The sequence below is a fragment of the Rhipicephalus sanguineus genome, chromosome 3, assembly GCF_013339695.2.
Source record: "Rhipicephalus sanguineus isolate Rsan-2018 chromosome 3, BIME_Rsan_1.4, whole genome shotgun sequence".
Classification (NCBI taxonomy): domain Eukaryota; kingdom Metazoa; phylum Arthropoda; class Arachnida; order Ixodida; family Ixodidae; genus Rhipicephalus; species Rhipicephalus sanguineus.
This window is the reverse complement of record NC_051178.1, coordinates 49,020,379-49,046,085: the sequence shown is the minus strand read 5'-3', so window position 1 is coordinate 49,046,085 and position 25,707 is coordinate 49,020,379. Positions and strand designations below refer to the sequence as shown.

General features: G+C 47.4%; 1 protein-coding gene and 1 non-coding gene across 2 annotated transcripts in view; both read left to right on the top strand.

Moving 5' to 3' along the window:
• Positions 1 to 25,707, top strand: part of LOC119385456 (uncharacterized) — a 529,083-nt gene that overhangs the window by 240,210 nt on the left and 263,166 nt on the right. The window lies entirely within an intron of this gene.
• Positions 10,950 to 11,021, top strand: Trnat-ugu (transfer RNA threonine (anticodon UGU)). The gene has a single exon. It is a non-coding gene; the product is annotated as a tRNA-Thr (tRNA).

The following is a 25,707-nucleotide window of genomic DNA, read 5'->3' as shown; positions in this document are numbered from 1 at the left end:
ACAAAAACACCTCGCGGAAGCCCTCCAGGGCATTTCTGTAAGTACTTTCGAAATGAACTGTGTTCTTTACTGTCAAGATAATCATTTTCGACGAGCTGAAAGCACAAGATAGTCTACAGTCGCTGTCTCTTCGCAGAAAACCGAGCACCCGTTTCACGCTGTCACCGCGTTGGAGACCCCTGAACCGGCTTCTTGCGTGAAAGGTAGTCACTCGCTGAGTGCAAACTATGGGAAATATCTCGTTAGAGTAGACTGCCTGTATAACCAAACGGAGCATAACAGAAAGAAGCCTCAAGCCAGCGATCGCACGGGTTCGCGACGACTGACGGTGCCTCTACATGTATGAGCGTCTGCATGTATGTTCTTACTGATGGTTTCGCTTTTGCTACGAGCGCGTTTTGGCACCGCGCTGTGAACTTTAGGCCGCAAAACATGAGAATTTGTTAGTAAACAAACAACTACTGTTGCGCGGACGCTATCAGAGCAGTTCAAAAACAATTTCCTTACAACTGCGGCTTCGGTGCGCATGACAACTTTGTGATCTGCCGTCCCGACTATTCAGTGTTTTTTTTTTTTCTTTTTCGGTCTAAATTCGGGTACGTTTCAATGTCATTTGACAAGTTGTCTCGCACTGCGTATTGATCGGTCTTCTCAGCGAGCAAATGCCGCTGCTTCTGTTTCTTTATTCAGCACATTCGTTTTGTTTGGTGCTCACACAAAACGTGAGCAAATGCGACGCCTTTTTTAATGCTCCTTATTATCGTTCCATTTGCATTCCAGTGAACTTGCCGCTCTCTGTGATCAACAAATTCATAGACCAAAGCTTCACCACTTCGAGATTGCTGGTGGAAGGAGAACCAGTCTACGAGACCGAGCATGTAGTAGCATGCGACGCCTAGGAAAAGAAAGAAAATACAGTAACGCGGGAGAATCAGTACATCGACTGACAAGATGAGATGGCTTTCGCCTTCTAGTCATCTTTAACGAATGCATAAGGGACCCTGTGCGTTTTTTAATTCAACGTATCTAAACAATGACTTGCGCATCTGCAGCCGATTTTGTGGACGCTGAGCACGGGGCCGACGATCAAGAGGTCGCATTGGAGAGTTTTGAGATGGCATCGCACGTGGTAAAATGTATCGCTTTTACCATCCTGTGGCAGATAAGCATCATTTGCCGGCGGGAAGCGCGCGCGAGCCATCGTCTCAGTGCGCGCTGTCTGCTACTCACCGAACATCGCAGACCCGACGCAGTAACGAAGGTCTTCGTCGCGGAAGTGCTCGTTGCACACAAGACTCGTAGCGGATGGCTACTTGCTGGTTCTTAGCTTTACAACCCATGCTTCACGCTGTTTCTTGTCCCGCGGTTACCAGTGCAGGCTGACACTGGGTTCCTTTGCGTAAGCGCGGCGCTGAGGCACCGAGCGGTAGAGCCCCATGTTCGTCGCCTTTGGAGGCAGCCACTCTATTACAGTGGCTTCAATTGAGTAGAAAATGAGAGAAAACTTCCGAATTTGAACAGACCGCAGCGCATGTGGGACTTGAAACTCGTTTTCAAAGCACGCGGCAGTGCGCCACAAGCAGCCGACGCGGCCGCGGAGACCACATGATCCTGCCAAGTACGTCACGCCGACGGTGGCGCCGGCATTTCCAGTGGTGGGCCTCGAGGCCAATAATCACAGCTATGCAGTTCCTGAGAATGTATGCCAATTCCTCATCGTTAAGTTTATATCTCGCCTGGAACGATAACGTCAGTGCGTACGATGTTTTTCGTCGAATGATACATACATACATACATACATACATACATACATACATACATACATACATACATACATACATACATACATACATACATACATACATACATACATACATACATACATACATACACATACATACATACATACATACATACATACAAGCATCATGAAGGCCTCGGTCTGTGTGTCGATACGTTTGTGTTTTGTCGCAGCCTTTCATTTAGTTGTGTCTCTTCTGCACCTTATGTGTGCGGCTTTAATCCACTGAGTCGCAATGTAAGTCTGGTACTGACGTTACTTTCTTTTTATAGAATCTTGTGTCTGACACAGGGTGTACACGATGCAGCTTTTTCTTAGAACGTCGCTGTCAACGAAATAGCTACACGGACTGCTACATTGTCTGCAAACTTCATTGCGATAGTTACTAGATTCAGTACGAAGCTCTGGTCATGTGCAATCTCGCTGACGAACTGCATTTTCGTCCGGCGTGATTAAGGGCGCTGAGAAATTCTCCGCATATTATAATTAACCTCACAAGCAAGCCAACTCACGTCCGATCCTTAAACTCGCGAGGGGACTTCTTTTTTTTGTTCCGTCTTTTTGCGTAGGTCTATGCGGAAGCCATGGAGAAACCATGGAGTGGCTGATGAATTCTACTTTTTATCGCAACTTTTAATCGTCCCAGAAATGAGCAATCAGCGGCCCGATACCTTCGAACGTCAGCACACGCGTTTATCGCTTCATTTCATCTCGCTTACTTAAACTTTTGTGGCCCCTTCTCGCTACAGTGTGTTGCGTCCAAAAATAAACACAAAAAAGTGCGCGTTCGTTCGGCGTCACGCCGTTCTTCCCGCATCGCTAATCCATCTCGACGTCGCCGCGCATAAACGTAACCCCTTCCTTTCCTACACGGCGCCACTAGCTGCGTCGCGGCTGCGCCCGCGGCTCTTCACGTTCGGGGCTCAATAAGTTCAGCCCCGCCAGGCCTTTCGCTTCGGTACACTGTATCGATTTATCATCGCCTCCTGGAGCGCCGCGGCCGTCTCGGGCTTTTCCCTCGTTTTATGCAAACTCTGATTGAACGACACGGGAACTCAGTCGAGCCTGCGGAGCTTGAACCGCGGATCCTTATCTCAGCCCCCAATCTGGTATTGGCTGCGCGCCTGTTATCCGAATTCATCCGTTTCGTATATCTTATTTTGCGTCATCTTAAGCTGACAATGCCTAAAGAGACACCGTAGAAGCACCCGGAGTTCGTTTACTACGTCCAGTTGCTTATTTCATGCCGGAGTGCATTCATTTAGGCGACGAGAAAACGCGGGTTACCAGCGCAGAAAATCAAGGACGAAGCTTTATGTCCTTCCTTTAGAATTTCGGGGAACTCTAAGAAAAAAAAAAGAACACCTGTTACTCTTGTTTTGCGAGTCTTGAGTTGTCACATATATTACTCTGTTTAAAGATACACGCGTTAACTATCTTTTGGAGAACCGCGACTCCGACGACTCTGCGAAGAGGGTACAGTAAACTCCGAAGAGGCGGCAACGAACAGCGCTGGACAAGGGACGGAGATATAACGGCACACAGGGCCTTGCGCTGTGCCTTGCGCTTTTTGTTCCCGTCTTAAGGACGCGCAAACCAACCCAGTTAGGTGAACTTCTCCGAAGATAATTAACGTGTATCTTTAAAGGGAATTCTTTGTGTGTCAAATCAGGACCCACCAAAAAGAGTCAAAGGATTTTTTTCTCATTGAATCTATGACGTCACAAACGCTAGTGTTTTGTCGCATGCTTCGGCCGTTCGTATAAAACGTTATCGAAATTTGTTACGTTTAATGCTTAGTTTACTTAAATTCGGTTCGACCGTTATTCGGGTCGATAAATTAGCCTGACCATGCAAAGCAGACGCTGTTGAAATCGCAGGACGGGGTCACAAAGAGCTGCAGCTATGGATGACTTGAGGTACGTCTGTCAATTCTAGGCCTATTTTAAGCTAGCGAGAGCTCAGCTCTCGGTAAGACTGATGTATCTGGTGTTTCGGAAGTGTACTTTGTCAATACAGCTTTACAGTGCTTCCTGAGACCCCTCTAGGAGTTATGCTTGAACATGTCTTTTTCTCGATATAAAAAAACACACGCACAAAAATTGCTACGCTAAATATTGTCGGTAATTCAAGTCGGCCAAGACATGTTTGCTGCCTCAGCAGTGGACACGTTCTGTACGGAAGAAAGGCGGAATTTATATTTCCTCGGTGCGCGTATAAAGGGCCGTAGTGGCACGTTGCGGCGCAGGGGAAAAGTCAAACGAGGCCAATAACGTGAGCTGGGCTTCCAACTCAGTGATAGAGAAATTCGTCTCGCTAAAGACGCAAACCGCTTTAAAGTAAATGTGGAAAAACAAAAATTGCGCCCTGCGTGCTCCTTTACAAGCCTCTGCCTGAGTGGCAAGTGCTCCTCAATGAGCGTTCCTATATAGCACAGATTGGTCGGAAGTTAAGGGACGGAGAAGTAGGGTGGCGGAGTTGTCTATCCTTTCTGTGGGTGTAATACATATATGTTCTCATGCACACTGCTCCTTACGCCCTCTTTCTCTTTACACCGTCTCTCGCCTCGTCAATTCTCGTCCCTTGCTCAATTTCCGCCCACGATATCGAATCTCTGCTCGTCCCATGTTTGACTTTCGCGTGCGTGGGCCGTAACGCCGCTGCTCAATGTTTGCACATTTTTTCAGGTCTCGTGTTAGAGTCAGGTATACCCGCTCACGCGCTGCGGTGTGACTATGAGGTTTCACTGCTGCGTATGCGGTCTCTTTCGCCGGTTTTATTTCCTTGCCACGTAGGCTTAATGTAGGTGGGAGCAGAAATGAGTAAGCGATACTGTACTTAGGTTTACGAGCATAGTAGGCTACCGTGTGCGGTCTAAATTATTGTTCAGCTCTTCAACACCGCTTCCGTAATCAATTCTGGGGGTTTAAGTTGAAAAGGCACGATGTGATTATGGAGCACGCCGTAATTCGGCACTCCGCTCAGATTTACTTTGACCGTTACGGGTTTCTTGACGAGCTCCCGAATCTAACTGCATGGGCGTTTTGACATTTCGCCCTCATAGTATAAACGCCGTCACCGTGGTCGGGAATCGAACCCGCGTCCTCGAGCTCAGCAGAGGAACACGAAACCTTATTTATTTAGAGCGTGGTCGCTTGTGCACGCGCAGTATTTGCAGCGTGGCCAATATAGATTGTAAATACTGTGTATCTTTTGCAGTACGGTGTTTCGATGCATTGCCTTAATTTCTAATTGCAGCCAACTATAACGGAATTTCACGCCGACAAAGTCTATTCACGATTAGTTTATACGACTGCTAGCAACGCGTTGTGTAATCCGCAGGGCTCCCAAGCATTAAGCTCGTATACTGTTGGGCAACCCTTACGTGCCACGTAAGCAAATTACAAATGTACCTGGAGGTCGTCGCCTTACGCCACTCTCATGATTTCGTCTCCTACGTTAATAAACGTACCGCGGGCCGCCATGCGTGCAGAAGTGACCCAGAGGTGGCGCCGAGGAGCCGCGCCTTCTAGCGCATTCTAGGTCATGCGCCTGATGAACGTCGCGCCTATCGCTTGCTCTCTCTTTCCTTATTCTTCTGCACCCTCCCCCAGTGTAGGGTAGCAAATCAGGCGCGATCTGATTGAACTCCATGCCTTTCTTTCTCCATGCTAACCTTCCCGCGTTTCGTGAACGCTGGTTTTCTGGCCTACCGCTTTTATACTGAATTGCTTGCTTAAAGGAGTGACTGAAGCGAAACAAAGAATCGGTATAGATTGATAAATTCTACTCTCAGAATTCTAAGGTCGTTAATTTCACCATCGCAGATTTATTATCAGAACAGAAAACCAAGATCAAAGTTTCATTTTCAAATATCGCGCCGAAATCTCCGCGCGTGACGTCACGGATTTCGAAGTGTATTTTTCGTATTTTCGCGACATTCGCTCAACGAAATTTCCTGAAACTTGGTATGTTAAGTCTATGGCCCCTTCGGAGAGCAATGTGCTTCCATTTTACTGATTAGAAACTACGTAAGACCTTGTAGACGCAGTCAAAATCTATGGCGTCAGGGCGTTTGCGTGTCGCCACCCGCATTTTCTTCTTGCGCGTTTTCTCGCTTTCCAAACGTCTTCTCGCGACAAGCGTAGTGATTTCGGTATTGAGAAAGGTTAATTTACTAGTATGAGAAAAATCCTTTTTCTCTTTGTTGTCCCTTGAAGTTTTTGTAAGGGCATGTCTTCAACGTAAGTCGATCTAGTGTTTTGATCTCTAGTGCCAAATCAGGGTGGTATCTTGATGCCGCGTTGGTGGAAACTATGTAGCCTTTATAAAACAGTATATCCTTTTTTCACGTTAATTAACTATCCTCGTCTCTTCTCTAGATGACTATCTGACTTTCTCTAAACCTTCATCAGCGATGAGTCACCATGCCATAAATATCTCAACCGTTCTCACCCCCACTGACTTTCTTAAATGTGTTTTTCCCCGTCAACAATGGAAGCCTGCAACTCATCACCTGGAAACATGCGTTCACTAACTCTGAAAAGATTCATGGAAGCTTGTTTATTAATGCACATTTCTTTGTTGATCCCACTCTTGCAGTAGCCTCACTGAGGCCGCAGTGCGTGTAAAATGAAATAAGTAAATGAAATCGACGCTGCCTGCCTAGACGACGTGCTCGTTGAAATTTTCTTGAGTAACTGCGTCGTTTCCTTCGAAATGAAATCTGTGATTCCTACGGCTTCGACATGCGAGTGAGTATAGAAGTTATGCACAGCTCATGCGGCGCGTGCCCATTACACCGCCGCCGTCGTCGCTAGGCGCTGCGCCTTCTCTACTCCTCCCGCCAGTAGCAGTAGGTGGCATGCAACTGACGGCGGTGACATTTTCGCCAAACATTTGCCCCCTCGTTCGCTCGATTCCCCGGGTGTCGTTAATGCGATTACATGCCCTCGGGGAAACGAGGCGTCCCTTCTCCGTCCGGCTGCTCTCACCGAACCGAGGCGGGGAGGGCGCCACTGTTTACCGGGGCGCCCTGCCGGCATCAATGCAGGCCGCGCGCTAATGCGCGCGCGCGTCGCAAACGCGCACGGACGCCGAGTGCTACACGAGTGCTGCGACGACTGGTCAGTGAGGCGTGCGCAGATTCTAAGTGGCCCAAGCGACCGCTACCGTATGCGGACAGGGCGCCATCTTTAGCGATAAGCCTGCCCCTGAAGAACAGCCGACTGCGGTGTCGTCCGTCTGGAATCACTACTTCTTTCTTCTCGACACGGTTTTTACACGTCTACCTTTACAGCATTTATCTCTCAGGAGTCGCATCCGTAATGCCCCTTGATGGATTTTGTTTCGAAATTACGGGTGCAGTTAAAGTTGTTCCCAAAAGCAGATACGTCTGATTTTGCAGAAATCAAAATCGCTTCTTCTCCATCTCCTTGTCGAAACGCGCCACACGCTTCAACATTTCTCGTTCCCTGGTGTCAGATTTTGAACACGCAGCCGATATTCATCTATCCAGCGCGTCGGTTTTGAAAGGCTTTCTGTGAGTGAGTGAGTGAGTGAGTGAGTGAGTGAGTGAGTGAGTGAGTGAGTGAGTGAGTGAGTGAGTGAGTGAGTGAGTGAGTGAGTGAGTGAGTGAGTGAGTGAGTGAGTGAGTGAGTGAGTGAGTGAGCGAGCGAGCGAGCGAGCGAGCGAGCGAGCAAGCAAGCAAGCAAGCAAGCAATCAAGCATCTTCTATTCTGCTCCATCCGTAGCGTCTCTGTATCTCTTGACGAATAAAAGCATTCCGCCAGGCTTGCGGAATGCGACAGCTTCGAGGCGCTCAAGGTGACGAGGAAGCTGCGCGTAACCAGGTCTCGAACAAAAGAGCCGGTTCTGCCTTGCAACGCCGCGTCACACTCTGTTATCTCTCGGCCAGTCATTTATTCCTTCCTCGTATTTTTCTTTTCTCGTAGCCCCTGCCACACAGCGGCCCTGCATGCAATTCGGCTGCTCCGATCGGCCACCGCCATAGCCCGGAACTCACGTCTCTCGATTGTTTCAGCGCTGGAAACTTTGCAGCTGCCCGTCTGTGCATCGAGCGGACTAATTAGTCGGAGTGTATCCCTTCTTATCTCGGTCACGTATTCGCGGAACGTGCGCGGACCTCCTCTTTGCTCCCGCGTCTGGAACGGCCGCTTCGGCCAGGAGGATATGCCTCGCCAACGCTGTCTTGCCGCACACGGACGCTCTACTGCTTCCATTGGCCACGTGAAATTTGCCTTTTGTTTGCCTTCGTACGTCGCTTTCCCCTCTCCCTGCTCCCCATGTATCTGCTACTGGTACCTTTCCGTACACGGTGAGGACGTGCGGCTTTGACGTTTGCACCGTGCGTTGCGCCAGTCAGGCTTCTCTGGTTTTTTTTCGACAGTTGTGACACTAACCGCAATCTCTCTCTCGACTTTCTTTTTCTTTTCTTCCTGTTTTTTTTTTTCGTGTTCATCTGTCTAGTTGCCATTCCTTTCACTCCTCCTCCCGTTGGTTACCGGTGTCGCTAGCGCGCATTAGTGAATTCGCGGTCGTTTCCTGCCTGTCGCTATCACTGCGTCCTTCTTCGGTGACTGCGTGCGGTGTACGACCACTAATCTTTAGATGCAACCAGCTTCGTGGTATGTCTCGCGAGCGGAACGATTTAAATGAAATAACATACTCGTACCGATTTCTGCACAACGAAACAACCAAGGAGTCAACTAGAAATGAAAGAATTAAAATTCACTAGTTCTAGTTTACGCTCTCTGAAGCAGTCACAGAGCTTACAACGTGCCGGCACTTAATCTCTGAAGTGAAACAGCGAGAAAAGAAAAAGCTCACAGAACTCGTTATTCTTTGCCCATATAGGACGACTAGAAGGCGAAAGCCATACGGTGACGCTAAGCTGGAGAGATGCCTTGTACAGAGCCCGTTTTAAGCGCTCTTCGGGCGCTTGCGGCATGTGAAGTTACGAAGTACCCACACTACACCATAATTCAATATCATTTTGCGAAGCAGCGAAGTACCCACTGCGCGTCTGTAAGGCAGTGTGTGCACTACGCAGCTGCACACTGTGTTGATGATGTGGCCGATGATGAAGAAATATGGTAAAGCCCTTTGTAAATGTTGGGCAGCTTCAAACCGCCAGCTCGTTATGCAATTCAGATAGTGTGGCGCCTGGTGCTGTTCAATGCTTCCGCCACGCAATGTCACATCTGTCAACGTGACTACTCGACCAACATGAGAACTAGGTCTCTCTGCGAAAAAGGTTCAAGCGCTGGCGTTGCTCTGTCGTGGAATGCTTGCCTGCCACGTAAAGTGCTTGGGTTTGATTCTGGGTCGAACTCTTGTTTGTATTTCTCAATGTATGCGAAGTCGTGTGAGCTTTTGTACCGCATGCCGCGGCCAGAGGCTGATGAGGCACTTGAGGCCTTCGCCTTAATAAAAGAGAAATTGAATTCGCCTTCACAATGGGCGATGGAAGGGGCTCGATGATAAACGTGGTGGTCTGTTATCGCTGCGTTGCTTCCCAATGTTGGTAGGGACAGTGGCTGCCACACGCGCCCTTAGAGGTATGAATATATGTACGTTTTTAAGCCGAACAGGAATATGCGAATGTTTTATTCATTCTGATAACCAGTAGGAAGCCGATTTCTTTTTCATTTATTATTATTTTTTACACAAGTAAGTCAGCAGACAATGCAGAAAGTCGAATAATGTGCTTTTTAACCTCTACAATCCGTGTTGATTTATCAGTTATTAGCTAATAACTGATAGATACAGCCGTACTCTACCGTGCACTTACTGAACGTTGCACTGTGCGATCCGTATAGACCTAAATTTAGGCATGGTGGCCGATCATGTATACCGAGATGTCATGTAGTCCACACTGTAGTAACGTTGCCTATAGGCCGCGCTGTTTATCGGTTTCATCAAACTGAAATCGATAAATCGACACAGCCTCTTATGATAAGTAAGGCTTTGCGAACTAAATGGTTTCGTACGCCGATGCTGAACAATGTGTTAAAGCTGTATTTAGCGCCTCGTTTATGCTCGGCATCACGCTCGTTCGACAGGCATAATGGGTAGAGCGAAAAAAGGCAAGAAATCGTGGAACCAGCTTCGATTGACTTTTACGTCATATCCGCCTCATTATTATGTAGGCGCATGATTGCCCATATGCACGGATAAACATAATAGACCCGCCGAAGTACCTCTGCGCAAACGTTGGCAGTGCAGATCTGTCTGGATGTTTTCACAGCGGCCTCGCTTATTTGCCGACGCCACGTGTAGCTCATGCATAACTCATAAGGGAGCTGCGCCTTTATTGGCTTAAAATATTAACTGCAAATATTCGCAGCCCACGGACGCTGTCGGGACGACGTTGCAATAACAATGGCGCTGCAAACGAGGTTGCGGTATGTCATCACCATGGGAGACGTCTATGCATCTGCATAAAACAAACCAGGACTAATCAAGATTAATTGATTTCTTTCTGCTGGGGTGTATTCCATTGCTAGTGAAGTACGTGTCTTGCGATGCGCACTGTACGTGTCATTTGTCGGTGAAAGTGAATTAATTAATCAATTTTATTCAAGAAAGGTGGGCAGGAACCTATGCCATGCCGCTTCGCGGTCCTCACTACTTTGCCAGCATCACTACTGCCAGAGCACGGGCCCCTGGCACCAGGCAGAACTTTGCCCATCGCGGCAGTTAGACCAATGGCTATATTGTGACTTGCATCGTTTTGCATAAAACCACTTCCGGTATCGGCGCACTCCGTAGTGAATATGGCATCGCTATTTTTTGAAACGAGCTCTGTGATGCTCCCATACTTTCCTTGGCATTATTGTCTCTTAGTCCTCACTAATATTGTGTCTAACAAAAAAAAGCGAACCCTTAAAAGCCATCTTCTTTCCTTCATTCATAGCAAGGGTCTCGTTCTGGCGGACTTGATGCCTTCGGGTAGTATGCGAGGGATTATTGGTCAGCTGCCGGCTCGTAAAAAGATCACGTGATACGCGACGCCAAAAGGCCGAAAAAGAGTGTTCCAGACTCGCCGCCATGGCTGCGATTGGCGCTGACTAACACTCCTAGGTTTAAATGCACAGATATACCTATATAGGACGGGGGGATGACCGCCGCCGTAGCTCAGTGGTAGAGCGTCGGACGTGTTATTCGAAGGTCGCAGATTCGGTCCCTGCCGGCGGCAAGTTATCTTTTCGTCCACTTTATTTCGTCACATTTATGTCCCAGTTATTACAAATAACATCTCCTATACTTTCCTTGGCATTATTGTCTGTTACTTCTCATTAATATTGTATCTAACAAAAAAAAACGAACCCTTAAAAGCCATCTCTTTCCTTCTTACGAAAGCCTTAATACAGTTTCGTGGCCGTTCGTTCCTTCCCTAAAAACAGCGATTACTGAATATTTTCCCGCAAATTAACGTCTATTAGGCGGTATAGTGCACGAACAGTATTTACAGATGGATTCATAGTAGCAATTGCAGCTGCCTCCACCGGAGCGCCGCTTGCGGTGACACCGAGTTATTCGCCGCACGTGCTTCGCCTCTCGTGAAGGCAAGACGTCGTGAAGCTTCCTTCTAGCTCACGGGCACAAAATACGAAAGCTATTTGTTCAAAAAAGACCACCATTTCATCTATGTAGATCGGGCATGACCGTAAAAAGTGTTCGCTGTGCATTCGTTCTACCTTCACGAAGTGCGCAGGGCAATCTCGGACGTGTCAGTGGCACGACTATACGTCATCCATGCATGCCTGCGGTCTGACGTCACGTTCGGGACGAACAACAATATGACGCCGATGCTTTTTGCCTATGACGTTACCGTCTATTTGCCGCCGCGCATCGCAATACGGGTGTAAGTGACTGCGTCTAAATATAGTGCGAGAGAGAGAGATGGCACTACCGTGCGCGGAATACGATACGGGCTTCGATAAATTTAGACCGCATGAAAAGTGCGATCACGGTGAGCCTCCGCAGAATCTGACATAATGGGTATGCTGTTAGAACCAGGCAAGCATCGTTCCACGTATTCACCTTTCGCGCAGTATATACTACATGTATCGTCTCTTCTTTCTTTTCAACGCTCTCTCCTTTCCATTTCCTCGGTCTGCAGCTTTCCCGTTCTGTCACCTATCCGTGTTCTCACGCGAGCATTTATTTCTTTCTCGCGGTGAGAGCGATTGAAAAGCGCGCTCTAAGATTACATTTCTGCATCGAGGCCTTCTTCTCGTTGGCGGAGTATGAGGCGCAGCAGATTGTGTTCTCCGTTCTGCACGCTGTGGGCGCACCTTTCTTCGCGTCTTGCCGCTGTTCCGCCCACGGTTCCTCCTTTCGGAGAAGCATTCTAGCTGTTACTTTCCTTCGTTCCTTTTCGCCTTTCTTCCTTTTATTTTGTGTATTTTTAACGCGAACTTTCATGTAACTGCGGTGCCCGTTGAGCGCCCGGGAAACGCATTAGAGGACGAATTTCAAAAAGCGGTTTCGTTTGCCTCGCGCATTGAATTGACTCCGTCTTTTTTCTCACCGCCGCTTCGTCCTCCTTTCCTTTTCCCTCGTTTTTTTTTTATCTCGCTGTTTACACTTATTGCGAGCGCGCAAGGGCTGCTTCTACCGTTTTCTTGAGAAGGCTCTGCTCTTATTTTGCATCTCCCATTGGTTCTCTTCTTCTGTACTTTCTGTTCATTTTACGTACTCGAGAAATCGTTTTCTTGGTGCCGCAGTGCCACCTTATCAACACGACCGGCAAGAAGGAGTCATTCAGTTCGCGCCTTCCTTCTCTTACCTGCGTTCCTTCTCGCTTACCTTTTTCGAACCACCTTCGACGCCATTTCCCTGTGCCTCGTATCTCCACCATTCTTTGTTATACGTTCATATACGCTGCACCACCAGCGTTAGCCTCCACGGCGTCTTCACTTACCATTTATTTGGTTGTCTCTCTCTCTCTCTCACTCTACTTTTCGCTTTCGCTTTCGTGTTGCACTATACTGTTCCACAGTGTGTCTGTGTTGCGTAACACGAGCGCTACCTTGTTTCCTCGGCTTATTTCGACTCTCCGCGCCACCACTCTCTGAAAGCCGGAGTCGGTGCGCCTGCTCTCTCTCTCTATTGCATTCTCTCCCTCCTTCTTTGCCGCTATTGAAATGGCATAAAATGGGCCCCATGTTCCGTGTGACTTGCGCTGAAAAGTATAACTCGCGCGAGTGCCCTTTCCTAACCGCTCTTTCTCCGCGATGCCATCTCGGTCGCTCCGAAAATACGAGCAGGAGAAAAAAAAGTGTTTATCTTTTTATACTTCTTTATGTATTTAACTCTCTCCACTTTTCGCGAGTTTCCTTTGCGTTGATTTTCCTTCGCCTCTCGAAGCTCCTTCCGACGATCTCACTTTGCGACGTTCTCGCTCTCGTCTTCTGCAAGCTGCCTCGGTTTACCGCGCGCTCTTCGTGTAGAGCCTCGCTCGCCTTTTCAGCTCGCTAGATCACCTGACCATCTCCGTCCTCCTTTTTTATTCCCTCCCTCTCCCGTGTTGCCCGTTCTTCTGCGGCTGCGCAGCTTTTGTCTGTCGCTGCACCTCTTGTATATGTCTCGGTGCGAATCGTATATCTCGCGGATGAATAAGAGAACTTTTCTTTTCCCCGACTTTGTGCTTGTCTGGCCACCGTCGTTGGCGGCGCGCGGTTACAACAGCGAAGAGGATGTGGAATTCCATTAGGCACTCGGCGACGTGTATGCGTTCTCCCGGGACGCTCCATACACTTCTACGCGCGCGCTCACAGCGTATATTCTACGCGGCTCGCGCTCCGTTGGAGGGAGATCACTTTGTGCCGCGCTGCGTCAAAGAAAAAGCTTCCCGTTCGCCTCCCGGTTCGTTTTCTTTCCGGTTGCATATTCCTCGCCCTGACGGCAGCGTTGTTCCGCCATTGAGCTCAGTGTGCATTTAGCTGGGCTCATATTGCTCTCACTTCCTTGTTTATTTCCCTGTTTGATTCTTACGCTTTTCGGTGCGTCCTTTACTCTGTCTTTCCATAAGTTTATTAATACATGTCAACGCCTGCACTGATTTGCGTGTGTACACGCAACCGTGCATTCGCGGGCGCCGTCATGCAACTCCTCAATGTTTGAATGCAGTTTTGACTAACGATGCGCGCAAACGGAATATAAAATACTGGTTCAGATTGCGCAATCGTTCTTGTGTATGCCAAATGTTTTAGTTCTTGGGAAACGGATACGCATTACTCTCTGCATTGCGCGGCTCGCAGACCTCAAGTTTCTGCTGTTTGCGTATCGTATGCTACCTTATCGTCAACAGCCTGGTTTATGCTATCAAGGAAGAAGGCATATCTCCCACCGATCTGCGATAACCACTGTCTTGCGTCAGCTTATTCTGCCGTATGTCTGTAGGTTTCCTAACCCGCACATGATTCCCTGCCTTCGATTATTTTTCTAAACATTCTGTTATCCACAGCGTGCCGCCTGTTGTACCTGCGGCATCTTTTTTACTCCATTTCTTCGTCCTTTTGTTGAACAATAGTGCATTACGGGTACTCGCGTTTGTTTTGAAATCTACGAAACCGTAACCATTTTTCGTAATGTTTCACTAAATTTTACGTTGCCCAATTCTTCGCGCTGTCAGTATATAACTTCGCATTTCATGCTTATGCATCAAATCTCGGCGCCGGAACTTGTTTCCTGCGGAGTTAATTGATTGTGCACGTTTCCAGTCAAGCGAATCGGTGCAACATGCTCGCAGTATGCAAGGCGTGACATATGTACACAGGCGACTAATCTTAGTGACAAAACAGTTAAGGGCTCAACACCGGTTATGCACTGTCTGTTTATCCTGGCTATTTGTTTTCGTTTCGCGAATATGACACCGTGGTATTACTTTGAGAGATTTTGCGCAGAAGTACTAGACATTATGATGATGGTGGAGTCATTGGCGGTAGGGAGGTGTAATGGTCGTCTTATCATGGGCCTCGCTTAAAAAGAGATAAAATTGTATACTTAATGATCGTTTGGGGAATGTTGTGCCGTCTCGAGCGTGTTCTTTCAAAGGAAGCGACAACACACTAATGTGGACAAACAAAACGTTTTCTCTCTCTCTCTCTCTCTCTTTTGTCGGATTGGTGGAATCAAGTCTGCACACGGGCATTAGCACCGTCCGGTGGCGCTAGCGTTACAACACTTGCATCATATCTCGTACTACTCAGTTGCAATCAGCGGACGCTAGAAGGCGAGAATCATGCGAGAAACACACTACGGTTATACGATAGAGTCGAACATCCCCGCAAAAGGTAAAATGAGATCAGGCTGAGTGGAATTTAACTCTTCACACGCAAAGGCTAAAGTTTCAGGCTGATCATAACTCACTCTATATACACACGCGAAGGCTAGAGTTGAAGAGCAATCATACGGCGACTAAGAGGGCGACAAAACGTAGCAGTACGTTAGGGGAACCACAAGGAAGTTAAAGGAGTACTGACACGATTTTGAAGTGCAGCAAAAGGGACGTTTTTGGTTTCCTTGGCATGTAGTGTTAACGCTCTCCCCACACCGCATCCGGGAAACACGTATAAATATTTAAGTTTGATTTTAAAGTTTTCATGTCCCAGCATCTGCAAGGCAGCTTCACCGCATGGAGAGCCCTATGACGTTTCAAGTCAGCTCACTTGGTTTGCGAAGTCTGGGTTCTGCATGCAGCCTAAATCACAGAAATCGCTGTCGGAGGCACTGGACGACAGTTCACTCATCATGAACCACGTTCGACGGACAGCAAAGGACAGCAGGTGCATATTTCGTGGGTTGCAGTCTGCCCGTGACGTCACGGGCAGACATGACACGTCACTATGAAGCCGCCCTCTCAAAACCGAAACCGAAACTGCTGGTTGAAAGAAGCGGTATTAAAAGTATATGCAATGCATCCCCAGGCACCACGACACTCTTTTTAGGGTTCTCGACACCCGTGCTTTCATTTAGAGCAACAACCCGAAAAATTTTAAAATTCATGTCAGTACTCCTTTAAGGAAGAAAGAACAAGCGATAAAGACTGTCTATACGTTACCTTGCGATTGAGCTTCTTTCGAGCTACTTTCCGTTTCAGTACGTTCAGCAGACCGAGTCATGGAAAATTTCACTAGACAAAGTAATATTTAATCGAAAGCTGGAGTGAGAGTATAGGGAGAGGATGAGCTACATTGTCATTATCATGCGATGCTCAATTTAATGAGCAGTGGAAAGGAGGAGGACAGGCGCCGCATTAACGAACAGAAAGACTGCACGATGCATTAAAGATCAAGCGGCCGTAGGTCTCGTTGTCATTAAGTGTAGGGCTCGCGTAGTGCGTGTACCATACGGTGATGGGTGCTCTATTAGGTAATGTGTGCCGAGGGAGTGTGACTGTGTCCTACGGCAGGAAAGAGTAATACGGAGTGATGAGGGTGTAATTAGAGGGTATGATGCTGTTTTCGTTGAAACAGCACACGGGCAAATGAGATCTTTGGGAGGAGCTTTTTCCTAGAACTCGTTTCGTTACGTTGATGATTATAGGCGAAAAAGAGTGGGGTATTAAAAGGAAAAGAAAGAAATGTTCTTGAAGTAAACGAACGCTATAACAACTCGTTCAGAAAACAATGCGCGGTCGACATGTTTTATGACCCGGTAGTAAAAAAAAAAAAACTGCCTTGATGATGCATCTTTTTGGGCATGAACGTGCTTGCAGATTTTGTATCGCAAGCCAATTTCGTTGCTTCTTATTATTACGATCCGTCCCTTGCGATGTTTGAAAAGTGGAATAATAAGCGTGGAATAGTTTCAGCTAAATTATTCTTTCGTGTAAATACCTACGGGGCTGCAGCCTATAACCGCACTGCGGTGCACTACCATTTTACACTGTTGACAATCCCGCTTGCTCTGCACATCTTTCAAAATTCCCTTATCGCTTTGGTCGATTGCCATCCCTGAAAGTTCTTTCTGCTCAGAGGTAAAACGCGGTAAGTTTCGTTCCGGCACTTGACATTTCCGCTGATTGACGCACTTTTCCCAAGCGCGTGCTGCTTACGCAGATGAGGTTTGCCGACGATTGCAAGTTTTGAGCGAAATAAGTCGTCGGGTTCAGAGATTAGAAAAGTCTGAATGTGCGCGCGCATCCTTTACGCGAGGGAAGGAAGGAAGCCATGGACCTTAGCACGCCGCCTCCCGAGCGCCAAGACCGCTTACACTTATCGTCGTGTACGAATGCGGCGCTGAAAGATAGCGCTCAAACAAGCAGCCGCCACCGCGAGCCGGACGTGAAGAAAAGGTTAGGATATGCGTCGACATCATATATGCAAAGCTTCTCCGCGCTGTCTTTGCAATTCGTGGCGATGCATCGCGCCTTCGGCAGAAAAAAAAATGACAAAACACGACGGAACATAATAAAACACGGCGCGAATGGAAGCTCGCAGTGGTTCTCGTGGCGTCCGCGGTGCGCCCGGAATGTTCGGCTTCCGGGGCCAAGTGGCGCGCAAACTTCCTTTCCGGAAGGAAGCCCCGGAACGATGTTGTCGCGCCGGTGTTCCCCAGCGCGCCCCCTTCTCCCGGCGACCTACAGGGCGCGCACCTCCCATATCTTTCTTTCTCTCTCCCTCGCGGCTGCTGCGAGGCGGAGTGGTGATCCCGTTCTTCGCACTGGGGAGTTCTTGATGGACAAGCCTTTGCTGTGACGTTCGAGTATAAACACGGAACGTGGCAAGCGCACTCTCTCCTACGAACCCAGGGCAGAGGAAAAGGGCTGTCCGTCTTCCTGTCCGTCCGCCCTTCCGGTTGTCCTGCTCGCAGGAAGAGGAAGGAATTGCGACGAACGGCTCCGCTTGAAGGACGACTTCCTCTCGGATTTGGTTCCACGTGGCGGGGTATTCTTTCGACGAGCCTCCCCTGGTCGTCCGAACGCGCAGCCTTTCGACTCAGGGCTTACGTAACACGTCTCTATCTTATTGAAGCGACGAAGTATTCGTATAAAATAATAGCGCCTGTAGCTTTGAGAGTTTGGAGATAAGAGCTGATACGAAAGCTTAGTGTAATAAATAACAATTTTGGCGCCTGCTTCTTTGGAGAAGGAATTGAGCGTGGAAGATTAACACATTCATAATGAAACCTCAGCATGCGGTAAAGGGAAAGGGAAAAAGGCGAGACAGGATAGCTGTCTTCGTCCTGCTTCTTCTTTTTCCCTGTCCCTTTCCGTGCGCTGGAGTTTCATTACGAATCTGTACCAACACACCCAACTGCATACCCTAACAAGATTAACAAATCGGGAGCTTGTTGAGTGTTGTGCAACGAGAATACATCACTACATCCTACTTAGATATCGATGTCTATTGTAACTGACGATGTATTTCACCAACCGTATACCGCACTCTCCTACGCCGTTCCTTTTCCGTTCAGCGCAATTTAGTGTTTCTGAACGAACAAGTTGTTGGCGATTGTCTCCGTTCCGCTTCTCGCAGCGATATTCCAGGATATTGTTGGAGTATCGCACCCCGATACTTTGTGTCAAGCCCTTCTTTCGCGAAAGCAACGTCACACAACGCACAGCCTAGTGAAGTAGTGAAAACAAGCTGTGAAGAGACCATATTTTTATTTATTTATTTATTTATTTATTTATTTATTTATTTATTTATTTATTTATTTATTTATTTATTTTCAATACTGCCAGTCTCACTTGGAGACCAAGGCAGGTGGGCATACAAAATAAATAACAACGTGAGCATGAACATATTACACATATTGCAGAATACAATTGCGTTTCATACACAGAAATGTTGTTATGTCTAATACAACATCAATATTTACAACTCAACAGTGAAACTTAATACAATCTAATGCAACATCAAGGATACTCAGGATAACGACGACATAGACGGAGGTGCGTTGAATGAAATACAGAAAAGCGAACACGGAGAAGTGACGTAAGATCAGTGACCTAAATATGAAAGAAACCTTCGATTATCCTTCACTCACATATGATTTGTTTTAATATTTATTTACTATCTGCTCGAACACGCCTTGTCAGGATGTCGATGCTGGAAGTCCCATCTGACTTAGTATACTGCACTGGGATCCGAAAGGTTGCAAAAGATGTAGCAGTCGCATTTCACGCGCTTCGCACCTCCTATCCTCAGCCGCTTTGTAGCACGTGAATTCTTTCTGTATGCTATATATCGTACGCGCATACCGCGACTGGCGCGTATCTTCTCTTATTACGACAGAAGCCCGGCCGGCGCGGCGCCACTTCAATTAAAGCTGCGTAATTTCGCGAAACGTCGCCCGTGCGGAAATGACACGCGCTTCGCTGACGGGCCCCGTCGAGGATTTCGCGCGACACCTAGATCCGCGTTTGAATCTCGCGTAACATTTCCGCTTGTCTCGCGAACGGAAGTAGACGCGCCGCGCAGCGATTTCGAAAAGGCCTCGCCGAACCAAACTCGGGGTCACGCGAGAATACTTCATCGCAAAAAAAAAAAAAAGGAAAGCAAGAAAGATCGCAGGGTATCCCGAGCCAAAGACCGATGATGTGCGTCCGGATAATGTAACCGGGAGGGCGGTTCTCGCGAATGTGCGGGGCCACGAACGTGTGCGCCTCGTGTACGCATGCTGCAGATCAGGTGAGCGAGAACACTAAAGGAAGCAGGGATTGACAGTTGAGTCTGCCCAAACTACCCGCTGCGCTTTTCTTGCTACTGCGACGATGCGTTGATCTGACTGCTGAAGCGCACCTGACGAAAAGGAAATGGAATTCCTGTCGCGGGTGTGTACCGCGTCGACGCGAGCGAGGAATGCGGACAGCTCTTCCGTGTCGTGATTACTCTTGAAACGGTGTAGAGTGGAAACTGTGCGGTTTGTCTGTTTTGAATGAATAAAAGGAAACGTGTGCCTGTCAGACTGCGCTAGTACGTGGAATGAAAATTCAAATTCTCATTTCATTTCTTTTTCGCGTCCTTTTTCCGATTAAGACCGCGCTTTCACGCGTTGTACTTCGAAACTGTTTTGTAGTCTTTTTGTTCGTAACAGTTAAATCTTACTTCAACAGAGCAGCGCTAACTACGGGACAGTGAAACACACAGGACACAGCGTTGTGATATGCCATGATGTTCATGAACCAACTAGCCCATCTCTTCTCTCGTTGTAGATATGGCAACGGTGTCATATCAGCTGGATTACTTGATTATACAGGGGCTGCACATTTATAGAACATGCTGACGAGTGGCGTTAACTAAAAATAAGGTTTCACTACTTGGCATTTTAGTTAATGGAGTTAGAGCACGCGTCCACGCTGTGGTACTGGTAAAAAAATAATTAATCGCAATAGCTACTTAGCAGAAATATTGGCTCAGTAGTAGTTCCAAGAAGTAACCCTTGAAAATCTGAGGCAAGGCGATTCGATGTTCTACTTATGCCGACCCTGAAACGGTTCTCACGATTTTTTACAAACCCAGTGATATGGTAGCGCTGGTCCTTCGGGTCATCATCCGACCTACTTAAGACTAGTGCACGAAGTGTGTAACTCATTATCAGGCTTTCAATAAGCGCATCGCTACGGATTGCTGTGGCACCGCCCCTGAAATAGAGTTGGGGCATAATTTCGCGTTGTCAATCGAGCAACCGATTTTTCTTCTTCGGTACAAACGTGTCATAGTGTTTGTACCGGAAGAGAAAGCGTGAGAGCATGAGTTTGTTGCGACACCTGGTGGCGCACAGATCAACCAGACAGACACGGTGCATGGCCAACGCGATCTTCCATGTTCCGGTCATGGAGGAAGGAAAAAGTTATGGTGGAGCATTGCGCAGTGCAGTGTAAGCCCTCTTTGTCTACCCAACACGTGATCAAAACGTCAGGGAACGAGGTAGGTTTTAGTACTCCCGGTTGAGTTCTGTTTTGCGGCATCCTCTGTGAGCCGGCCGGTCTGCGCCGAACAAGCGCGCTTCGATTAAAAGCTACCGGTCGCCAAAACCCAAATGTCCCGACAAAATTTAGTTTATTGCGTGAGGTTGATGCAAAAAACTCACGCGTTTGGCCGACACTGCTGGCTTCATGGAGCGATCGCTTTGGCTGCGTGACGTAATGCTGCCCTCTAATTTTTCCTTCCTACATGGTTCCGGCGGACGACTGCAGATGTCGGAGCTCAGCCACGGTATATTTATTATCTTTTCATCATGCTCAGCTCTTCCGTGCAATCCTTATTTTTGTTATGTGAAAATTCCTTATGCTGCAGTGCCAATCGGCTTTTCCCGCGTTCTTTACTCCAACTCCAAAGCCGATGCCGTTCCTGTCTTTATGCATTCGCTACAGAATAAAAAAATAAAGCGAAAAATTGACATCTACGCGACATTTACGTACTGTATACGGTAGCATGTTTTGTCTGCGGCGTTAAGTGTGCTTTCATCGCGGCTGTCTCTCATAATCAGTTTCTTGCGCAGCCGTTTGAGGCATGCGAGAACGCCGCCTGACTGGCTCATTTTGCCAAGCCGCGTACGGGCCGACACCTCCTGAGTTTTAAGGCACGCTCTACGCTACATATTCATAGGCGTCGATGTTCATGCACTTTCGTGCACTCGTACTTCGTGCCTGACGAAAAGAAACGAAGTCTCGTGAGGAACACCCACTTTTAGTTTTTATATACGATTACTCTCGAAACCGCTAAAGTCCTATGTTTGCGGTCCTATCGTTGGTGCCTTGGACGTTTTTTTTTTCTTTTATTAAATGCGGAGCACTTTAGGGGTCCGGGCTGTCGTATGCTGTCGTCGCTTGGCGCAACGCAGGCAAAGCCACGTATAAAAAGAGAAAAAAAAGAGGAATCAAGCGAGAAGTGGAAAGACGGAGAAAGAAAGGGGAAAAATAGGAAGAAAATAGAAATAAATAGAAATAAAGAGAAAAAATACAGAAAAAAAGAACGGAAAAAGAGAAAAAGAAAGAAGGAGAGGAGGAAAGAAAGAGAAAACCGAAGAGAAACAAAGAAGACTGCCCAGCTCCGCACTTCCTTCAGGCTTCATGGCATCCTTAGTGCAAAGCCGCCTCAATTTTTTAAATGCGCGTTTTCCTTTCTATACCTAACACTATGAAAGTGCGCCTGGGACTCCCTCTTGAAATTTGTGTTTTGTCGAACGTCGTGGACGAAGAGGAAGGTCGAGTTTTAATTGCGCTTTCCTTTTGCATCATCTCTCTTCGTCATGTCGGCGACATGCGGAATATTGTGGTGGTGGCAGATCGAAAGCAACGTAGAAAAAAAGAAAAAGCATTAGAGGGCAAGCAAAGCCATTATTCGGCGAGTTTTAATGAATGCGCTTGAGACTTCGAGATAGCTGGCCCTAAAAAGCCCTACCTAGGCATTATCTCCTTCTTCCCTCAAATAATAATAATAATAATAATAATAATAATAATAATAATAATAATAATAATAATAATAATAATAATAATAATAATAATAATAATAACTTACAATGAAACATACGGGTTGCCCCGGCTAACTTTAGCCAGAGTTCTCTAAGACGACGCGACTAAATGCATGTTGCTCATTACTGCATGGTGTTGGACGCTATTTTTTGTGTTTTAGGTAATTCCTTAATTAGGTAATATTAATTAACCAACTTGTGAAGCAATGAAGTTACACAGACAGTTGCAAATTAAAAAGTTCTAGAACGGTTTGTAAAACGTGCAATTAGTTTAAAACTTTGTATCTTAGCTTCTGCGATGGAGGAAACTTGTCGGGACCAGCACGTTTTCATGCATCAGTTTTGTGCGGGTGGAACTAAAGGGAGAGACAGCTTCGAGGAAAGGGGGGATCTGGGTTTCAAGCAAGCTGAACACTGTGGCTAACCGCACATGGGAATGGACCAGGGAACAGGAACGTGAGGACTTCGTTCTTTTTCATTGCGCAGGCATGCAAAGAAAGCGTCCAGGGTTGATTGGGTCATGAGAATTCGTATAATTAGGAAAACTAAATGTCACATTATGCTAATGTACGTGCTACCTGCGCACTGTTCCATTCATTCTAAATACATACATTCCAAAGCCTGGCAGCCATTATTCTCTCTCGCGAATTGTGCGCCCATTATACTTTTGACGCCAACTTTACGTCTCTACTACGGCCGCTGGATGGTCATGCCTATACTAGCGAAAGGGCTCTGTTACAGCATGGCCAGAACTCTAGCGGCCGAACCCGCGAATTTCGTTCGGTGTGTGCGTAATGCAGGGATAACTGTTACTGCTGTGCCATAGTTTGTTACTGTATGCCATAGTTTGTTACTGTATGCAATAGTTGGCATGGCAGATTCATCCATGTGCGAAAGCTGCAATTGTATAGAGACTATTGAACATCTCTTGTGCCATTGTGCCCAATTTGATGAAGATCGCCGGACTCCCCAGTGTGTCTTGAGTAGACTCGACGACCGGCCCTTTAATGAAGCAAAGATCTTAGGAGCCTGGTCGCGCAGCACATCAGCCCAGAAAGCCACACGAGCCCTCCTGCGGTACTTGAAAACAACTTCATTGAGCGACCGCCTGGGAAGCTCAGCACTGTGTGTGTGATGTGACATGTGTCTATCCTTCTCTCCCTCTCTCTTTTACTCCCCTATTCCCCCTCCCCATGTGTAGGGTAGCAAACTGGACGCATAGTCTAGATAACCTACCTGCCTTTCCTACATTCCTTCGCTCTCTCTCGTTAAAGCATTGCGCCGAAATTTATGTGCTGATATTAATTCCTTGCTTCCCTTCTTTTTTCTTTTTCGCAGGTAAGAACCTCATGGCCCACGTTACGTGCCTTGAAACACGTGACCCAGAACACATCCTTGTGGTTTCAAGTAAACCTCGTTCTACTTCCAAAGCCGCAACATCTTGTTGTATACTTATCAGTGGCGTGATTTTCGTTTTAGTGTTGCAGCACGGAATTGAACACAACATTGTAAATATATGAGCCTCAAAGTATTGAATTTAATTCTGTGGTTTTACGTGCCTAAACCACGATACGATTACGAGGCATGTCCTATAGTGGGGCTCTAAGTATTAATTTTGACCACATTGGCTCTTCAGACAGCATTGGCTCTTCGTCCCTATCAGAATGTGATCGCTGTGACTGGGAATCGAACCCGGCCGCGTCCTTGAACTTAGAGTGCGCCAACTTAGCCGCCATGGCGGGTAGTCCCGATTGCAGAAAGAATGAATGATGAAGGAGGAAAAAAAGAAAACACCTCCACTCGCATTAACATTTAGCGTCAGGACCAGTGTGTGCGGGATGGAGAGTAGCCTCTTCTCACATTTCTGCGGTTAATTATCAGTGATTCCACTCCTGCGCCAACTGCGCCAAAGTGCGCCAAATGGCATTTACTGCGCCATCCTGATAATATCGACGAAAATTGCGCCAAACTGCGCCAAAGTCTCGGGTTTGGGGGCGTCTATCACCAGCAATCGGACCGCCGGTGCGTCAGAACATGTGCAGCTTGATCTTGGGGCTGCCAAAGTCGCAACCATCAAATCAAATCAAATCAAATCAAATTTTATTCATTCATAACATAATGTACAAGATAAGGATATACAGAAGGAGGTCCCGTAGTGTAAACTGAAATGGGACCTGCTATGCAATATTAACATAAATATTTGATTGGCAACAGCAGTAGCAAAGAATAGAAATATTACAAAATTCAATAATAATGAGATACAGATACAATAAAAAGACGATGTTGTCATAAACTATGTGTCCATGGACCGAGAATTATTCCGCTGTATAAATAGCGTTCGCGCGTGCGTCCCGAGTAAGCCACGATGCCAGTGCCGACGCAGCTCCTGTTCTGCAAGTCGGCTCGACAGCAAAACGCGCTCTCCGCAGAGGCTCGTGACGTCTAGGCCTATCGGTAGCGAGAAAGTGCGACGGCGATTCATCGGTGGACGTCGTCTGTTCCAGAAACGCTGCTGATAGCTCGTTTCAAGCGTCGCACGGCACGCAAGGAAAGCAATGTTCAGTAATACCTACATGCGTGTCGCTAAAATGTCTGTCACTTCTGTTTCTGCACATCGCGGAATGAAATCTTGGATATGGAACAATATCGAATTTTCCTTCCTTCGCGTTTATGGAAGAGCACGCGAACGGTGGGGACGCGTTGACACTTTTCCTCAGATATACTTTATCCATGGATCTTCATCCAGAAGTGCTTTTTCGTTATTCCTTCCACCGGCACATCAGAGTTCGTAATCACTCTGCGGTAAATACCCCCTAAAAGGCCCTGCCCTTTCGATCTCACGTGCTAGGGTTCCAATTCGAATTTTTGCTTGCTTTTTTTAAAAATTTAATCTCATTATTAAAGCATATCTCCTGGTCGGAGCAGCCGCAAATGCGCAGCTGTCAGTAGCGGGCCCGTCGCTGACGGCCCACAGTAAAGCGGCTACGCAATGTTACATGTCCGCCCCTCGCTTTCGAGGGTCAATAGCTGACGGTTAAAAAAAACTCAATTTCACTTAAGGGCGAAGCAATGAATGCGATACCAACAAATTGTATTGTTAAACGAAGTAAGGCTAGCAGCTAACTCTTTTGGATCCGATCTCGCGTAATTCAACAAAACGCTGGTTTAAGGGAATATGGCCACTCCAGGAACCGAAGTGTTTTTGTGCTTTGAGTTTTCTAAACGCGAAGTAAGCGTTGAGAGCACAGCAAGTTCACGAACCGTCTCCTAATACCTCGAGACAGCGCGCGCGCCAGCGACTGCGCCCTTCGAACGATGCGGTCCCCTCCGCTCCACTGGCGCCCCGTGCTCCTTACGAAAGACGGGCGGGGCGTTTCCTCTCTGTTTGATGAGCAATCGACGGCAGGCCCGCACGCGGGAAGATGTTATCTCATGCGCACTCCGTGCGACGG